The sequence below is a fragment of the Eleutherodactylus coqui genome, chromosome 8, assembly GCF_035609145.1.
Source record: "Eleutherodactylus coqui strain aEleCoq1 chromosome 8, aEleCoq1.hap1, whole genome shotgun sequence".
Classification (NCBI taxonomy): Eukaryota; Metazoa; Chordata; class Amphibia; order Anura; family Eleutherodactylidae; genus Eleutherodactylus; species Eleutherodactylus coqui.
Genome location: NC_089844.1, coordinates 147,407,369 through 147,426,964, shown reverse-complemented (window position 1 = coordinate 147,426,964; position 19,596 = coordinate 147,407,369). Strand labels below are relative to the sequence as shown.

Genomic DNA, 19,596 nt, shown 5'->3' with positions numbered 1-19,596 from the left:
CTGTTGTACCTTGTCGACACCGGAAGCTAGGGGTGTGACAGCACTTAGCAGGAGGGAATGCCCCTGTCACACCCCTAGCTTCCGATTGCCTGCAGCTTCGTAGTCTGTCCCGTCCCTACAGCTCCGGACTCTATGGATGGCGGCTGACAGCGGGCACACAGCAGTGGTGGGGGCAGCCTTGTGCTGCAATCTCCGGTCCCACTGCGGTCCTCCGTTGTAGGGAGTGAGCACCGGCGCGTCTCTACAGCACTTGACAGTGCCCCCGCGTTGGGCGATGTTCAGCGCTCCTCCATGTCCCCTATGCTCTGCAGAGGACACAAAAGGGGCAGCGGAGCAGTGAGTGACACCTGGCCGTGCAGGAGCCGAGGATGAAACATTCTTTTCGGTTCTCGACATGCGGCCCCATACTTCTCTGTATGCGGCGGTGTATCAACAAACATGGCTACGCGTGTCAGTGCTGAGACGCGTGTCATAGGTTCGCGATCACTGTAATAGTGCACCCTCTACCACGACAAATTACTGTGATACCCCCCCCCCCCCCCCCTTGGCACATAAACAGTCACATACATAAGCCCCTCATTCCAAACTTACCCTTCAGCAGGGGGACGGTTGGCAGGTGGAAGCTGCTGTTCTGTTTATTTTCAGGTCCGTACTGTCAGCGGGAGCCGTGGGGTGAGCGGACTGCGCGTTCTCGAGGACCCAACCAGCCGACAAGCTCTACTGCGCCTGCGGGACGAGAAGAAGCTGAGATTTGTCGTATCCAAAGACAACGGACAGGTAAATACTAAAAATTTCTAATTGGGGTGAAATATAAAAAAATATTCCACTATCTTTGGGGGTGGGGGGACTTATTTTTACGGCATGCACACTTTGACAAAAACAAAATAACTTTATTCTTTGGGTCAGTACGATGACGACAATACCAGGCTAATATGGTTTGGTTTGTCTTTTTGAGGGGTGTCCTGTAATTCCTATTGGTTCCATTACGGAGCACATGTGACTTTATGATTTACTTTATTTTCATTTTTCTCTTGGAGACAATTTGACCAAAAATATGCCATTCTGATGTTTATTTTTTTTTTCTGACGACGTTCCATCATGTGAGATGAATAATACATTTCTTTGATTGGACTTTTACGGACACAACCATATCTCTCTCTCACACACACACACACACACACACACACACACACACACACACACACACACACACACACACACATATATATAATTTTTTTTTATTTTGTATAAAAAAATTACAAAGGGTTTTATTTTAACTTTTAATACCTTTTAGTTTTGCAAATTAATACAACTTTTTTAAACTCCTGTTTACATTTTTTTAGTCACCATAGGGGTTTTGAACTTGCGGTCTTTAGCTCGCTCATAGAGTATAATAAGATATCATAGTATTGCATTATACTATGTTTTGACAGGCAGTCTTTCCAGCCACACTACAGCCATGCAACCGGATGGCGCCTCATGATCTCATTGCAGGGGGGAAGTGGAGGGGCGTTTGGGACCCCGGAATAGTGATTGGGGCATTTAACCCCTTCCCGCTCCATGATGTACCGGTACGTCATGGAGCCGTGTGGCGACCTCTCTTCATACAGTGCGGGCGTCAGCTGTTAGGAACAGCTGACACCCGCGGGCAATAGCCGTGCGGCCGATCGCAGCCATTAACCATTTAAATGCCGCTGTCAATTTAAAGTCCCCCAGAGGAACTTCAAAGTAATTTTTTTTAAATCAATAAAGTTTTTTTAATTGTAAAAAGAAAAAAATTGTCAAAGTTTAAATCACCCCCCTTTTGCCATATCTATTATTAAAAAATCTAAATCATACAATAAAAATATGTATTTGGTATCGCCGCGTCCATAAAAGTCCGAACTATCAAAGCAGTGTATTATTTTTCCCGCACGGTGAACGTCGTCCGAAAAATAAAATAAGAAACGCCAGAAATGTACTTTTTTAGTTACCCTGTCTCCCAGAAAAAACGCAATAAAAAGCGATCAAAAAGTCGTATGTATTCCAAATTGATAGTATCAGAAACTACAGAACATCCCGCAAAAAATGAGCCCTTGCTCAACTACGTCGACGGAAAGATAAAAAAGTTATCGCGCGCACAAAATGACCGCAGAAAATAATTGAAAAAAATTAAATGTCTTTGAAAAAAAAAAAGAGGAGTATAGTAAAAAAAAAAGCTATACAAGTTTGGTATCGCAGTAATCGTACCGACCCATAGAATGAAGCTATCATGTCGCTTTTGTTGCCGTTTGTGCGCCGTAGAAACAAGACGCACTAAAAGATGCCGAAATGTCTTTTTTTTTTTAGACTTTATTGGGTGATTTTGGTCCATGAATATGGAATATAGTAGGACGTATTTCGATTTTATTTTATTTTTTTTTTGCGCAACATAAGTCCACATTTAAAAAATACCCCCCAAAAACGGCACATCTGAATACAACAAATTAGGTGGGTTTGTGCGCCGTCCATATTCAGTCAGTAAAAAATATGGACCGAAAATGCGCTCCTGTGAATGGGGCTTTATGTCTGCGCATGCTAAAATAACATCATAGAGGGACTTATCCGCTGACAGACCCGGCGATCCAGCGCTGCAGACCCCCAGTCCCACCGATCCTTGTTGTGGAACGACCAACACCTGACCGCTGCAAGGGCCAGTTGTTGTTCTCCTGGCATATCCACTACCAGCATCTATGCCAGGAGAAGGACACCAGACTACTGAGGCCTCTAATTGGCTATAGTGATCAGGTGGTAGTCGGTCCAAAACAAAGACCGGAAGGACTGTGGGGCTGCAGTGCCAGATCGCCGGGCCATATTGTGGATGCACTCAAGTGATTTTTCTGCGCATGCGCTGGTTTGTGGCCACGGCGCATGCATCAGATTCGGACAGTGCTGTGGATGATGTAGGAGATGTCATCCACATCACCGATCGAGAGGGGCTGGATTATGCAATGCAATGGGGGCAGCATAGACAGTACGGGACTGGGGGGACTTCCCCATCCCTTTAACTCGCTCCCCAATAATAATGAGAAGACCAAAAAAAGTTGCTGGCATAAATTTTGTGGGAAGGCCACAGCTTTATTTAAAGTTTTTTATATATAACCGAACATTTAACTTTCACTCCTATTTCTTCCCATGCCTACAGACGTCTTGTTAAACTCACTGATAGTCCAATAACTGTAAACAAGCGTGAGAAAGCCCATAATGGCCTGTAAACGCCTTCCTTCCCCAGCTGGCATGGAAAGTCCAATTTCTACCGCTAAGAAGGATGCAGCGTAAACCTACGCTGCACTCCGCCCCCCACATGCCAGCGACAGAGCCGCCTCGACTCCGTCCTGTAGCCCTGAAAGGAATGTATCCATTCCTATATCGCTGAGGTGCACCCCGTCACACCTCATCATCCCTGGCTCCCTCCTCTCTAGCTCCCAATGCCTGATAGCTACTCCACCTAGCGATCTTACGAATTTAGACATCTTAAAATTAATGCTTCTTCTCACCCTCTCGATGGCTTCTGCATCCCTTGCTTCCTTCCAAAATCTCCTTGCAACAATATCAGACCACACTAATATAACTTTTCTAAAAAAAATTTTTAAAACGAACCATATCCTCCTTCATTAATGTTGTTAATTCCGCTACCTTCACCCTTCCTAAATCGTTTCCTCCGGCATGAATAACTAGCACCACCTTTTCGGGAGACCACCTGCTGATGCATAAGACTTCGTGGAGCAGCCTGGCCCATTGCAAACCCCTGATGCCATGCCATCTCACTTGGGCATCCTGTATTCCTAGGTTCGCACCAATGGGCCTGGACCCCGCTCGTTTTTCGGCCCAATAGACATACGAATGGCCGACTACCCAAACTGTCCAGCCCGATTCTGTAAAAGGAAAACAAAAGAAAGCACCAACACGGCACACAATCCCCATTTGCTACGGGGTTATCATAACACTCTCAGATCAGGTCGGACGTACGACCTGTACACCTCCAACCTCCATCGGCCCACCCTCTTAACCTCTTCCCCTTTTAAGCCGCAAGCAAAAGCCGACGTCGCTGCGCCGATTCTAAAGGAGTGAGGCAACCCAGTAAATGGAAACAGGCAGGGTGCACCGGGAGCAGATGAAAGGCCAATTCAATATCCGCCTTTGCCAGAAGGGCTCCGGGACCCGCCTGTTGGACTAAGTATATCGCCCTATCGAAAGACGTATATGACACCGCCGTTTGGTTTTTTGAAATCCCGTCGTTGACTGAGTCGCCCGTTGGAAAAGACAGATGATGGATAAGCCGAAACTTGCCTGTTTCCCTCTTTGGAACCAAACCCAAAGGAGAAACCCGCAAATTCTCGAACGGCGGCTCCAGAAAAGGACCCGCCATGCGACCCAGCTCTACTTCCTTTAGCAGCTTATCCATCACCAACTCCTTGTTATCGCGCGCGGATTTTAAGTTGCAGCTAAGCATAAGTGCCGAACCCGGAACATGGGGAATGACGAAGCCTGAGGTGAAACCCGCTTTAAGCAGATTTGCTTACTCGTCTGAGCACCATGCGGGTGGGGGGGTGACGGGGAGCCGGGGGGAAAGAGAGTGAGATCTCTCTCACTCTCCCCCCTGCTCCCCCCACCGCTTCCCCACAAGGTGCTCGAACAAGTAAGCAGTTACTCAAAAAGACCGATGCTCTCTCGAGCATCAGCCTTAAACGAGCGTGCTCGCTTATCTCTACTAATTAGATCTTTGACAAACAGTTGGGCCTCAGATTTCCAATTTTTGGAAAAAAGCAATTTGGCACCTAATAGGACATGGCCTATCAATTTTTTGTATGCTGGGTGAATTCTATTGAAACCAATAATCAGTAGAGCGAGTTTTGGGACAACAGGTACGGTTAGATTTGTAACTTTTTTGATACGTGCTTATACTTCCTGCCAATAAGGCATGATTAGTGGATAGGACCAGAAGATGTGTGACAAGGTGCCGCTGTGGGTACTGTTGTACCTTGTCGACACCGGAAGCTAGGGGTGTGACAGCACTTAGCAGGAGGGAATGCCCCTGTCACACCCCTAGCTTCCGATTGCCTGCAGCTTCGTAGTCTGTCCCGTCCCTACAGCTCCGGACTCTATGGATGGCGGCTGACAGCGGGCACACAGCAGTGGTGGGGGCAGCCTTGTGCTGCAATCTCCAGTCCCACTGCGGTCCTCCGTTGTAGGGAGTGAGCACCAGCGCCTCTCTACAGCACTTGATAGTGCCCCCGCGTTGGGCGATGTTCAGCGCTCCTCCGTGTCCCCTATGCTCTGCAGAGGACACAAAAGGGGCAGCGGAGCAGTGAGTGACACCTGGCCGTGCAGGAGCCGAGGATGAAACATTCTTTTCGGTTCTCGGCATGCGGCCCCATACTTCTCTGTATGCGGCGGCGTGTCAACAAACATGGCTACGCGTGTCACTGTAATAGTGCACCCTCTACCACGACAAATTACTGTGAAACCCCCCCCCCCCCCGCCCTTGGCACATAAACAGTCACATACATAAGCCCCTCATTCCAAACTTACCCTTCAGCAGGGGGACGGTTGGCAGGTGGAAGCTGCTGTTCTGTTTATTTTCAGGTCCGTACTGTCAGCGGGAGCCGTGGGGTGAGCGGACTGCGCGTTCTCGAGGACCCAACCAGCCGACAAGCTCTACTGCGCCTGCGGGACGAGAAGAAGCTGAGATTTGTCGTATCCAAAGACAACGGACAGGTAAATACTAAAAATTTCTAATTGGGGTGAAATATAAAAAAATATTCCACTATCTTTGGGGGTGGGGGGACTTATTTTTACGGCATGCACACTTTGACAAAAACAAAATAACTTTATTCTATGGGTCAGTACGATGACGACAATACCAGGCTTATATGGTTTGGTTTGTCCTTTTGAGGGGTGTCCTGTACTTCCTATTGGCTCCATTACGGAGCACATATGACTTTATGATTTACTTTATTTTCATTTTTCTCTTGGAGACAATTTGACCAAAAATATGCAATTCTGATGTTTATTTTTTTTTTCTGACGACGTTCCATCATGTGAGATGAATAATACATTTCTTTGATTGGACTTTTACGGACACAACCATATCTCTCTCACACACACACACATATATAATTTTTTTTTATATTGTATAAAAAAATTACAAAGGGTTTTATTTTAACTTTTAATACCTTTTAGTTTTGCAAATTAATACAACTTTTTTAAACTCCTGTTTACATTATTTTTAGTCACTATAGGGGTTTTGAACTTGCGGTCTTTAGCTCGCTCATAGAGTATAATAAGATATCATAGTATTGCATTATACTATGTTTTGACAGGCAGTCTTTCCAGCCACACTACAGGCATGCCTTCGCAGCCATGCAACCGGATGGCGCCTCATGATCTCATTACAGGGGGGAAGTGGAGGGGCATTTGGGACCCCGGAATAATGATTGGGGCATTTAACCCCTTCCTGCTCCATGACGTACCGGTACGTCATGGAGCCGCGTGGCGACCTCTCTTCATACAGTACAGGTGTCAGCTGTTTATAACAGCTGACACCGCGGGCAATAGCCGTGCGGCCGATCGCGGCTATTAACCATTTAAATGCCGCTGTCAATTCTGACAGCGGCATTTAAATCCCCCGAACGATGTTCGAGGGTCCCACATTACGTCATACTGCAGGAGCGATCAAAGCATCGCATGTTAAAGTCCCCCAGGGGGACTTCAAAGTAATTTTTTAAAAGATTAATAAAGTTTTTTTAATTGTAAAAAGAAAAAAATTGTCAAAGTTTAAATCACCCCTCTTTTGCCATATCTATTATTAAAAAATCTAAATCATACAATAAAAATATGTATTTGGTATCGCCGCGTCCGTAAAAGTCCGATCTATCAAAGCAGTGTATTATTTTTCCCGCACGGTGAACGTCGTCCGAAAAATAAAATAAAAAACGCCAGAAATGTACTTTTTTAGTTACCCTGTCTCCCAGAAAAAACGCAATAAAAAGCGATCAAAAAGTCGTATGTATTCCAAATTGATAGTATCAGAAACTACAGAACATCCCGCAAAAAATGAGCCCTGGCTCAACTACGTTGACGGAAAGATAAAGTTATTGCGCGCGCAAAATGATCGCAGAAAATAATTGAAAAAAATGAAATGTCTTTGAAAAAAAAAAAGAGTAGTATAGTAAAAAAAAAAGCTATCCAAGTTTGGTATCGCAGTAATCGTACCGACCCATGGAATGAAGTTATCATGTCGCTTGTGTTGCCGTTTGTGCGCCGTAGAAACAAGACGCACTAAAAGATGCCGAAATGTCATTTTTTTTTAGACTTTATTGGGTGATTTTGGTCCGTGAATATGGAATATAGTAGGACGTATTTCGATTTTATTTTATTTTTTTGCGCAACATAAGTCCACATTTAAAAAATACCCCCAAAAAACCGCACATCTGAATACAACAAATTAGGTGGGTTTGTGCGCCGTCCATATTCAGTCAGTAAAAAATATGGACCGAAAATGCGCTCCTGTGAATGGGGCTTTATGTCTGCGCATGCTAAAATAACATCATAGAGGGACTTATCCGCTGACAGACCCGGCGATCCAGCGCTGCAGACCCCCAGTCCCACCGATCTTAGTTGTGGAACGACCAACACCTGACCGCTGCAAGGGCCAGTTGTTGTTCTCCTGGCATATCCACTACCAGCATCTATGCCAGGAGAAGGACACCGGACTACTGAGGCCTCTAATTGGCTACAGTGATCAGGTGGTAGTCAGTCCAAAACAAAGACCGGAAGGACTGTGGGGCTGCAGTGCCAGATCGCCGGGCCCTATTGTGGATGCACTCAAGTGATTTTTCTGCGCATGCGCTGGTTTGTGGCCACGGCGCATGCATCAGATTCGGACAGTGCTGTAGATGATGTAGGAGATGTCATCCACATCACCGATCGAGAGGGGCTGGATTATGCAATGCAATGGGGGCAGCATAGACAGTACGGGACTGGGGGGACTTCCCCATCCCTTTAACTCGCTCCCCAATAATAATGAGAAGACCATAAAAGTTGCTGGCATAAATTTTGTGGGAAGGCCACAGCTTTATTTAAAATTTTTTATATATAACCGAACATTTAAGTTTCACTCCTATTTCTTCCCATGCCTACAGACGTCTTGTTAAACTCACTGATAGTCCAATAACTGTAAACAAGCGTGAGAAAGCCCATAATGGCCTGTAAACGCCTTCCTTCCCCAGCTGGCATGGAAAGTCCAATTTCTACCGCTAAGAAGGATGCAGCGTAAACCTACGCTGCACTCCGCCCCCACATGCCAGCGACAGAGCCGCCTCGACTCCGTCCTGTAGCCCTGAAAGGAATGTATCCATTCCTATATCGCTGAGGTGCACCCCGTCACACCTCATCATCCCTGGCTCCCTCCTTTCTAGCTCCCAATGCCTGATAGCTACTCCACCTAGCGATCTTACGAATTTAGACATCTTACAATTAATGCTTCTTCTCACCCTCTCGATGGCTTCTGCATCCCTTGCTTCCTTCCAAAATCTCCTTGCAACAATATCAGACCACACTAATATAACTTTTCTAAAAAAATTTTTTAAAGGAACCATATCCTCCTTCATTAATGTTGTTAACTCCGCTACCTTCACCCTTCCTAAATCGTTTCCTCCGGCATGAATAACTAGCACCACCTTTTCGGGAGACCACCTGCTGATGCATAAGACTTCGTGGAGCAGCCTGGCCCATTGCAAACCCCTGATGCCATGCCATCTCACTTGGGCATCCTGTATTCCTAGGTTCGCACCAATGGGCCTGGACCCCGCTCGTTTTTCGGCCCAATAGACATACGAATGGCCGACTACCCAAACTGTCCAGCCCGATTCTGTAAAAGGAAAACAAAAGAAAGCACCAACACGGCACACAATCCCCATTTGCTACGGGGTTATCATAACACTCTCAGATCAGGTCGGACGTATGACCTGTACGCCTCCAACCTCCATCGGCCCACCCTCTTAACCTCTTCCCCTTTTAAGCCGCAAGCAAAAGCCGACGTCGCTGCGCCGATTCTAAAGGAGTGAGGCAACCCAGTAAATGGAAACAGTCAGGGTGCACCGGGAGCAGACGAAAGGCCGATTCAATATCCGCCTTTGCCAGAAGGGCTCCGGGACCCGCCTGTTGGACTAAGTATATCGCCCTATCGAAAGACGTATACGACACCGCCGTTTGGTTTTTTGAAATCCCGTCGTTGACTGAGTCGCCGTTGGAAAAGACAGATGATGGATAAGCCGAAACTTGCCTGTTTCCCTCTTTGGAACCAAACCCAAAGGAGAAACCCGCAAATTCTCGAACGGCGGCTCCAGAAAAGAACCCGCCATGCGACCCAGCTCTACTTCCTTTAGCAGCTTATCCATCACCAACTCCTTGTTGTCGCGCGCGGATTTTAAGTTGCAGCTAAGCATAAGTGCCGAACCCGGGAACATGGGGGATGACGAAGCCTGAGGTGAAACCCGCTTTAAGCAGATTTGCTTACTCGTCTGAGCACCATGCGGGGGTGGGGGGTGACGGGGAGCCGGGGGGATAGAGAGAGATCTCTCTCACTCTCCCCCCTGCTCCCCCCACCGCTTCCCCACAAGGTGCTCGAACAAGTAAGCAGTTACTCAAAAAGACCGATGCTCTCTCGAGCATCAGCCTTAAAGGGGTTCTGTCATTAAAAACAAAAAATTATATACTTACCTATTGCTCCCCAGGCAACCTTACCTCTCCTCTTCTCCTCCCAAATCTTCTCCTGAATCGTCTAGCAGCTTGTGTCACGTGACCTGCAGCTACCCGATTTAGCTGGATCCGGTGATGTAACGTACATTGCGCTACATTCTGCTTCCTGCAGGTCAATGTACGCATACGTCACTAGTGACGTAGCGTTCATTGCCCAGGCAGGGAAGTAGTGGGTGTACACCACTGTTGGGCTGCTTGACAGCCAGGTGACGCCCCCACTTCCTCATTGGCTGGGCGCATTGATAGGGGGGTACCGGAAGGCACAGGGGAGAAGGCACAGCAGCGCAGAGGAGCATCAAGGGACAAGGCAGAACAGCGGGCCAGCAGCAAAGGCTCCTGCGACACAGGAGCTTCAGAGTAGGGGTCCTTCAGCGCCGGAGCATCAGGGGAGAAGGCAGAGCAGCGGTACAACAGCGGAGGCTCACAGCGGGGGAACGACACAGCCGGAGGCTACAGCACCGCAGGGGAGCATGACAACAGGGGACGGAGAGCAGAGCATCAGCAGGGCAGATCCTTGTCTGCAGGGGGGGGAGGATGGAAGAGCCAGGAGCAGGAACTGAGCTCCCGCCCCCTCTCTGCCTCCTCTCTGCCCCTCTGCACTATTTGCAATAGAAGGGGGTGAGACGAGGGCGGAGCTAAGTCTCGCCGCTTAGCTCCGCCCCCGCTCCTCCCCTCCCATTGCAAATAGTGGTGAGGGGGCGGCAGCTCACTTCCTGCTCCTGTCTCTTTCATTCTCCCCCCCTGCAGACAAGGACAGCATATATGTATGTATGTGTACTTATATATACTGTGTATATATATATATATATATATATATATACACATATATATATATATATATATATATATATATATATATATATATGTGTGTGTGTTTTATAAATATCTAGTGTGTGTGTATCTCTATCTGCGTCTCTGCGGCTACCCATCTCTCTGCTTGTGTATATACAAGCATATACATACATCTATGTGTGTGTGAGTATATGTATGTATGTATGTGTGTTTGTATATATGTATATATGCACTTGCATATTTGCCTTGTGAAAAGTTGGTCTGAGTTACTTGGACTGAAATAGTGCTCACTTATGTAAAATCAGCCAAAGATTGTAAGGAAGATCTGGAAGCCCTTGGGAAGTGTTGGGTGTTCAGGGACAGAGGCAGGGAGAAACACTATCAGATTTTGGTGGACTGCAGGCAGGACTGCACAGCTCCAATCACTGCACTGGATGGGCGGAAGTAGCTTTGTGAGGGCGGAAGTGGTCAGCACAGCAAGGGGTGCTGGAAAATGACCTAGCAGGAGGGGCTGAACATGTAAACAGACCATGGAGGTGAAAAATGGAGCCTAGGTAAGTACTACTTCTGAAAAAAACGTTTTGTATGTGTTATTTACCACAGCCTGTGCCAGCAGGGCGGATTTACTGGAGAAAAAAAAAATACAGATTGTAATGACAGAGCCCCTTTAAACGAGTGTGCTCGCTTATCTCTACTAATTAGATCTTTGACAAACAGTTGGGCCTCAGATTTCCAATTTTTGGAAAAAAGCAATTTGGCACCTGATAGGACATGGCCTATCAATTTTTTGTATGCTGGGTGAATTCTATTGAAACCAATAATCAGTAGAGCGAGTTTTGGGACAACAGGTACGGTTAGATTTGTAACTTTTTTGATACGTGCTTATACTTCCTGCCAATAAGGCATGATTAGTGGCTAGGACCAGAAGGTGTGTGACAAGGTGCCGCTGTGGGTACTGTTGTACCTTGTCGACACCGGAAGCTAGGGGTGTGACAGCTCTTAGCAGGAGGGAATGCCCCTGTCACACCCCTAGCTTCCGATTGCCTGCAGCTTCGTAGTCTGTCCCGTCCCTACAGCTCCGGACTCTATGGATGGCGGCTGACAGCGGGCACACAGCAGTGGTGGGGGCAGCCTTGTGCTGCAATCTCCGGTCCCACTGCGGTCCTCCGTTGTAGGGAGTGAGCACCAGCGCCTCTCTACAGCACTTGATAGTGCCCCCGCGTTGGGCGATGTTCAGCGCTCCTCCATGTCCCCTATGCTCTGCAGAGGACACAAAAGGGGCAGCGGAGCAGTGAGTGACACCTGGCCGTGCAGGAGCCGAGGATGAAACATTCTTTTCGGTTCTCGGCATGCGGCCCCATACTTCTCTGTATGCGGCGGCGTGTCAACAAACATGGCTACGCGTGTCAATGCTGACACGCGTGTCATAGGTTCGCGATCACTGTAATAGTGCACCCTCTACCACGACAAATTACTGTGATAGCCCCCCCCCCCCCCCCCTTGGCACATAAACAGTCACATACATAAGCCCCTCATTCCAAACTTACCCTTCAGCAGGGGGACGGTTGGCAGGTGGAAGCTGCTGTTCTGTTTATTTTCAGGTCCGTACTGTCAGCGGGAGCCGTGGGGTGAGCGGACTGCGCGTTCTCGAGGACCCAACCAGCCGACAAGCTCTACTGCGCCTGCGGGACGAGAAGAAGCTGAGATTTGTCGTATCCAAAGACAACGGACAGGTAAATACTAAAAATTTCTAATTGGGGTGAAATATAAAAAAATATTCCACTATCTTTGGGGGTGGGGGGACTTATTTTTACGGCATGCACACTTTGACAAAAACAAAATAACTTTATTCTATGGGTCAGTGCGATGACGACAATACCAGGCTTATATGGTTTGGTTTGTCCTTTTGAGGGGTGTCCTGTACTTCCTATTGGCTCCATTACGGAGCACATATGACTTTATGATTTACTTTATTTTCATTATTCTCTTGGAGACAATTTGACCAAAAATATGCCATTCTGATGTTTATTTTTTTTTTCTGACGACGTTCCATCATGTGAGATGAATAATACATTTCTTTGATTGGACTTTTACGGACACAACCATATCTCACACACACACACACGCAGACACTCACACACACACACACACACGCACACTTTTATATTGTATAAAAAAATTACAAAGGGTTTTATTTTAACTTTTAATACCTTTTAGTTTTGCAAATTAATACAACTTTTTAAAACTCCTGTTTACATTTTTTTAGTCACCATAGGGGTTTTGAACTTGCGGTCTTTAGCTCGCTCATAGAGTATAATAAGATATCATAGTATTGCATTATACTATGTTTTGACAGGCAGTCTTTCCAGCCACACTACAGGCATGCCTTCGCAGCCATGCAACCGGATGGCGCCTCATGATCTCATTACAGGGGGGAAGTGGAGGGGCATTTGGGACCCCGGAATAGTGATTGGGGCATTTAACCCCTTCCTGCTCCATGACGTACCGGTACGTAATTGTAAAAAAAAAAATTGTCAAAGTTTAAATCAAAGTTATCGCGCGCACAAAATGATCGCAGAAAATAATTGAAAAAAATTAAATGTCTTTGAAAAAAAAAGAGGAGTATAGTAAAGAAAAAAAAGCTATCCAAGTTTGGTATCGCAGTAATCGTACCGACCCATGGAATGAAGTTATCATGTCGCTTTTGTTGCTGTTTGTGCGCCGTAGAAACAAGACGCACTAAAAGATGCCGAAATGTCATTTTTTTTTTATTTTACTCCACTTAGAATTTTTTTAAGGTTTTTCAGTCCATTATATGGTACTTTAAATGGCACCATTGAAAAATACAACTCGTCCCGCAAAAAACAACAAGCCCTCCTACAGCGACGTCGATGGATAAATAAAGGAGTTATGATAAAGGGGGGAGGAAAAAACGCAAATGGAAAAAGAAAAAGGGGCCGCGTCATTAAGGGGTTAAATGCCATGGTCAGGAGTGATAACGGCATTTAAAGGGTTAACAGCCACGCTCAGTGTTCACGCTGTCTCCGTCTGACGCATTGTATGGCGTGAGATCGCCTCTATACAAACCACAAACTGTATTTAGGGCTTTTTGGGGGCAGATTTACTCAGCGACGTCGTACGCCGGTCTAAGGAAACATCGTGCCGGCGGGAAGCGTCCTAAATGTACAGAGCGCCCGCTCCTCCTAATACAGTTGGGGTATTTTCCGTCTGTCTGTGCGCCAAAGATAAATTTACACCAGTTTCTGGTATAAAAACAAATGCGATGGCCGTGAGCAGCCCCGCCCCCTCATGTGAAGCCACGCCCACTCTCTTAAAAGTAGTGTGGCCGGTGTAAGAAAGTGTAAAAAGTCCCCCGCACGGCGCACAAGATGCTGCGCAACATCATGTCCAGCTGTTGTACGCCAAAACACTGAAGGCCTTCAGTAACTCTGCCTCACCGTGCCCAGATGTGCCCATTTTACCAGCTACGCCATGTGTGGGCGCGGCCTCAGCGCTGAGGGAGGAGCTACATACCTGCACCAGTCATCTGCATGCTGTCCAGCTCAGCTGACACAAGATGGCCGCCGGGTGAGATCTCGGGACATTCTGTTGCTACGGTGATCTGCCATGTGCCGTCTCCAGGGCTGCCAGTGTTGTTGTGCATCAAGTTAAAGGCATTAACCCCTTAGTGACACAACCTAGTTTAGGCTTAAGGGGGCGACGATTTTGGGGGGGATTTTCATCTCCGCTCTTTAAAAGCCATAACATTGATTCCTATTTGGAAGGTCTTCGTTTTAGAGCGCTGCATTCAAAATCACATAACTTTATTTTTGACCAGTGGGGCTCGGTGACGAGGTGCAGTTTTCAATGGGACCACTTTGGGCTACATGCGTTTTTTTATCACTTTTATTGTGTTTTCTTGGGGAGGCAAAATGACCCAAAAAGAATTTGGGCTCTGTTATTTTTTTGTGCGATCATTTTTTTTACGCCATTTGCCGTGCGGGATCAGAAGTCGGTTCCGTTTTTTGTACAGATCATTACGGATGCGACAATACCGAATGCGGGTTTTTATTTATTTAACAAAAGAGGAAAAGTGCGCAAAAGAGGTTTTTTATTACTATTTTTTATTACGGATTTTTATTTTTCTCCCATTTTTTTCTGCCGCTTTACTTTACTGCCATCCAGTAGAATTCACAGCTGATCGTCGGCTCTGACTGCATCTGTAACAAATCCTCAGCTGTGCTAAATAGAAGTTACCATATAATAGTAAGGCCCTCAGAGTAACGCTTGTAGGGAGAACGCGTCCGTAATATGGCGTAACGCGGCTAGTTGTCCTGCCGACCCCGTAAAGGACATAATAAGGGGCAGTACGGGCCAATTCCTTTCTTTGGGGGCCGTACGGTGGGGATCTATAATTATAATTAGCAGACCCCCACTACCATCAGCAACCAGACCCCCGGCTCTAACCTCGTACTCACAGTTTGCTGGGAAGGGGTTCCAGATCTCCAATATTCCTGATTGTCAGCTACTTCATGCTAAAAAACACCAGCCACATCCAGAGAGAACGTCAAAGAGGGGTGATATGGGGGCATTATTACTACTGGGATCACTAAGGGGGGCACTATTACTACTGGGGTCACTATGGGGCCACTATTACTACTGGGGTCACTATGGGGCCACTATTACTACTGGGGTCACTATGGGGGTATTATTACTACTGGGGTCACCATGGGGCCACTATGGGGGCCACTATTACTACTGGGGTCACTATGGGGCCACTATTACTACTGGGGTCACTATGGGGTCCTTATTACTACTAGGGCCACTATGGGGACATTAAAACTACAGGGTCCACTATGGTGGCCATTATTACTACTGGGGCCACTATAGGGGTATTATTAGTACTAGGGCCACTAGGAGGGTATTACTACTGAGGCCACTATAGGGGCATTATTACTACTGGGGCCACTATGGGGGCATTATTACTACTGGGGCAACAATGAGGGCAGTATTACTACTGGGGCCACTATAGGGGCATTATTACTACTGGGGCCACAATGGGGTTATTATTACTACTGGGATCACTATGGGGGCCATTATTACTACTTAGGTTACTATGGAGTATTATTACTACTAGGGCTACTATGGGGGCATTATTACTACTGGGGCCACTAGGGGGTACTATTACTACTGGGGGTGTTATTTTTACTGGGACACTATGTGTTTTTCTCTGGGACCCATTGCCTCCAGACTGACATCTGCCGCATCTCAATGCGGTGCAATTGGCTGCATGTGGTGAACAAAAAAAAGGTGCCCGCAGTGCGATTGGCCGAGTGTAGCGAACTATAAAAAAGGTGCCCGCAGTGCGATTGGCCGAGTGTAGCGAACTATAAAAAAGGTGCCCGCAGTGCGATTGGCCGTGTGTAGCGAACTATAAAAAAGGTGCCCGCAGTGCGATTGGCCGTGTGTAGCGAACTATAAAAAAGGTGCCCGCAGTGCGATTGGCCGTGTGTAGCGAACTATAAAAAAGGTGCCCGCAGTGCGATTGGCCGTGTGTAGCGAACTATAAAAAAGGTGCCCGCAGTGCGATTGGCCATGTGGGGAAATGAAAAAAAGGTGTTCGCCTTGCGATTGGCCAAGTATGGCAAAAAGTAAGTTCCCGCGGTGCGATTAGCCGTTTGTGGCAAAAAGCTGCCCCCCTTTTTGCCGCTTTATGTGTGACTGGAGTATAAGACATGATATAACTCAGGAATTATATGTAAGTGGTAAATTATACTCAAAGGGGTTTTAGCACTTCAGAGCTCCATTCCCTGTCTACAGAATAGGGGATACATGTCTGACTGCTGGGACCCTCAGCGACTCAGCCTGGTGCACCCAAATGCCTCACATGAATGGAGTGGCGATGGACAGGCATGACTACTGTCTCATTCACTTCTATGGGACAGAAGGAGATTGCCAAGGACAGCCATCTCCCTTCTTCCCATAGTAGCAGGGAACGGTTCAACATACGCACTGCTGCTCTATTCATATGGGGCATTCGGATGAGCTAGTCTCAGGATCGCTGGGAGTCACAGCAGTTGGACCCCCAGTGATCAAACATATATTGCCTTTCGTGTAAAAAAGGGAAGAATGTCATTAATGGGAAAAACCACATTAAAGGAGATTTCAAATTTGGCACTGTGTAGATGAAAAATACATATGCATTTGGGTCATGGTCCCTTTAAATGAGTCATTGCTGTAAAGCTGCCTCTGCACATGATTATGGCTAATTCTACTCCTATTGTCTGCAGCTGATTCACCGAGCAGCATCGCCCCCCGAGGAGAAAGTGGAAGAGAAAACCATAGAAGAAAGCTGGAAGGAAGCCGTACTGATGAAGGCCTCCCCCAAATGTCTGTGAAAAGCAACCTGCCCGGACTTGAGCAGTGCATTAGCAACACCTGAGCCCGACCCGCCTGTCACAGGTCAGCAGAGGAACCGAAAGTGTCCTCACCAGTGGATATAATATCATATATAATATGCTATATCACATCTCTACTCCAGTCATACCCAAAGCTGCTAACAGAAATCTCCTGGTTTATTTCTACTTCAGACTACAACACCAGGGAAATGTTATTAAGCCCCGTATTTCAAGTGCTGGTCTTAATATTTCCAGCGGGGCATGACGCACCTAATACATGAGTAGGAGCACAACTCTTCATATATTAGGCACATCTCAGCTCCTCCATGCACCTAATCAGAAATGTATGCAGGATCCGATCTGGTGTTCATTTCTGGTATAGTTTACACCAGCGTATATTATACATAAATGTGTCTCTGTGCTAGCCACGCCCCCTTTCTGACAAGCCACGCTCTTTCAAAAATAATTGGTAGTCGGTGACATAGAAAGTGAAAAAGTTGCCCGTTTTTGCTCAGATCCCCACGTGCAAAAAATTGCTGCTTTTTTGTGTGAGAAACTGTCGTCTAATCTTCTATGAATGTCCCTTAGGGAGCGTGAACGCTACATATTCCTAAATGCTACGCCCCGGAGAATCTGGGGGAGGCACAGCAGTTTGAAAAGAGTCAGATTTTTGGACGGATCGTGGACACCTTGGGAGAGTCAAAAAATGTATTTTTCTTTTTGACCCTCCTGCGGTGTCCAAGCTCTTTTCAAACTGCTGTGCACACGCTCTCTGGAAGCCTATGGGACTGTGTTCGCACAGCGGTCTGAAATTGGTCATATTTTTTTGACTGCGTGCGGACTTTACTAGGAGCAGGTGAGTGGAGCAGTGCAGGAGTAGGTGAGTAAAGGTAATACATCCCCCCTGACTCCCGCCGCCTCCCCACACACTATAACTTAGTTTTCAGTGCCGTTCGGAGTTGACCGGTTCCTTTTATAGCAAGAGATGGAGCGAAGGAGAGCCTGATTCTTTTCTTTCCATCCTTCCAGATGTCGCAGCTTCGAGCAGTGATCCTCCACAACCCCCTGCTGCTGAGAAGACCCCTATGTGCCTCACCGTACGGGAGACCCTCCTGCATTACTACACCCACAAAGCAGTTGTGCCCGACGACAAGACCCAAGTGGCCAGACAGCTGCTGCTGGACTTTGTTAGCGAGCTACAGGACTTTCTGAAGGCAAAGCACCCCGAAATGCCTTTGTTCGCCATGCAGTTGGGGGGGTTCCCTGGGTAATGGCCTCCCCGTTACCAGTTTGGACCAGGCTTACGTATTGTTGCCTCTAATACTTGAACCGGATCTGTGGACCATCTCAATGACCCTCTATTTTGGATAATTAAAAGGGTTATTCTGGGGGCTTAGTCCATGGGACAGGTATATGTTGGGGGGCTACCTTTCTACCAGGATAATCGTGGAGTCCTTGCACAAGACCATCACATCGTCCATTAACTGGCCATCGATCGGGACGGTCCTTGAGTGCAATGTTTGGCCGGTTGTTGTGCTCATGACCTTAGGCTGGAGGCTTAAACCAAAGACATTATCCTGCTGGCATACCCCCACTCTACCGCCCCGTCCGAAAACCCCTGGCGAAGGACCTTTTACCGCAAGGAGATTCTCCGCCTCCAGGGCCTAGACAGCAACGATTCAGCAGAAGCGCCTACACATACTAAAGAATATCGGCCATCAGCGCTCAGGACTTGGCCAACTGTCTTTAACCCATCTAAGACGTGTTCTTCTCCATGTCAGTAATGACTCATCTGATTGGTCAGAGTCTAGTATAGCCGACCGTTTCCTACAGGTCATAGAGGCGCTCATCGGGTATCTGGGCAGCAGGACCCTCCCTTGCTATTTTAACGAAGAAGTCAATTTATTCTCGCCCCTGATGGAGGAGGAGATCGGCTTTGGACTGTATCAGATTTTTTTTCTGATCCCAGCTCCTTGCTGAGAAAATGAGGTTGTTTAAAGCCAACTGACGGCCGCCATCGGGTACTTAATGCTGAGTGCATTCTGCCAGAGGTCTCTACAGAATTACTCTTGCTACTGTATAATGAAGAGGTCTACAACTGCTAATATACATGTGTATCGCTTGCTGACAATTTTCAAAATCTCTGCTTGCTTTCAGTGAATGCAAACACAGAGTTTGAAAACGTATCCTGCTCACACAGCTGCACCGCCCACTAGAAGGGAGAGCTCTGATACATTGTAACATGCCAGGAGCAGCACATGATCAAGGGCAGATTTATAAGCCTTGAGATGTAAACAATGTTTCCATTCACTGACAGCAGGCAAAGATTTTGAATATTTAAAATTGAAATGCAAACTATATTAGAAAGTTGCAGAACTTTTCGTTACACTGTGATGTAAGCTATTTGCAATGAGAGGAGGCGGAATGGGGGCGGGGCTAAGTTCCAGAAATTAGCCCCGCCCCCGTTCCGCCTCTCCCCATTGCAAATAGTGCAGAGGGGTGGAGAGGAGGCAGAGAGGGGGCGGGAGCTGAGTTTCTGCTCCTGGGCTCTTCCAGCCTCCCCCCTCTGCACACGAGGACAACGTATATCGGCTCGGCGTGAAAACCGAGCCGATATACGTTCGTG

At 47.1% G+C, this 19,596-nt stretch overlaps 1 protein-coding gene and 1 pseudogene across 1 annotated transcript in view; one reads left to right on the top strand and one right to left on the bottom strand.

Moving 5' to 3' along the window:
• LOC136576979 (uncharacterized) overlaps nt 1-19,596 on the bottom strand; it is a 450,480-nt gene that overhangs the window by 99,365 nt on the left and 331,519 nt on the right. The window lies entirely within an intron of this gene.
• On the top strand, nt 1,470-18,958 carry LOC136577395 (mitochondrial dynamics protein MID49-like; annotated as a pseudogene).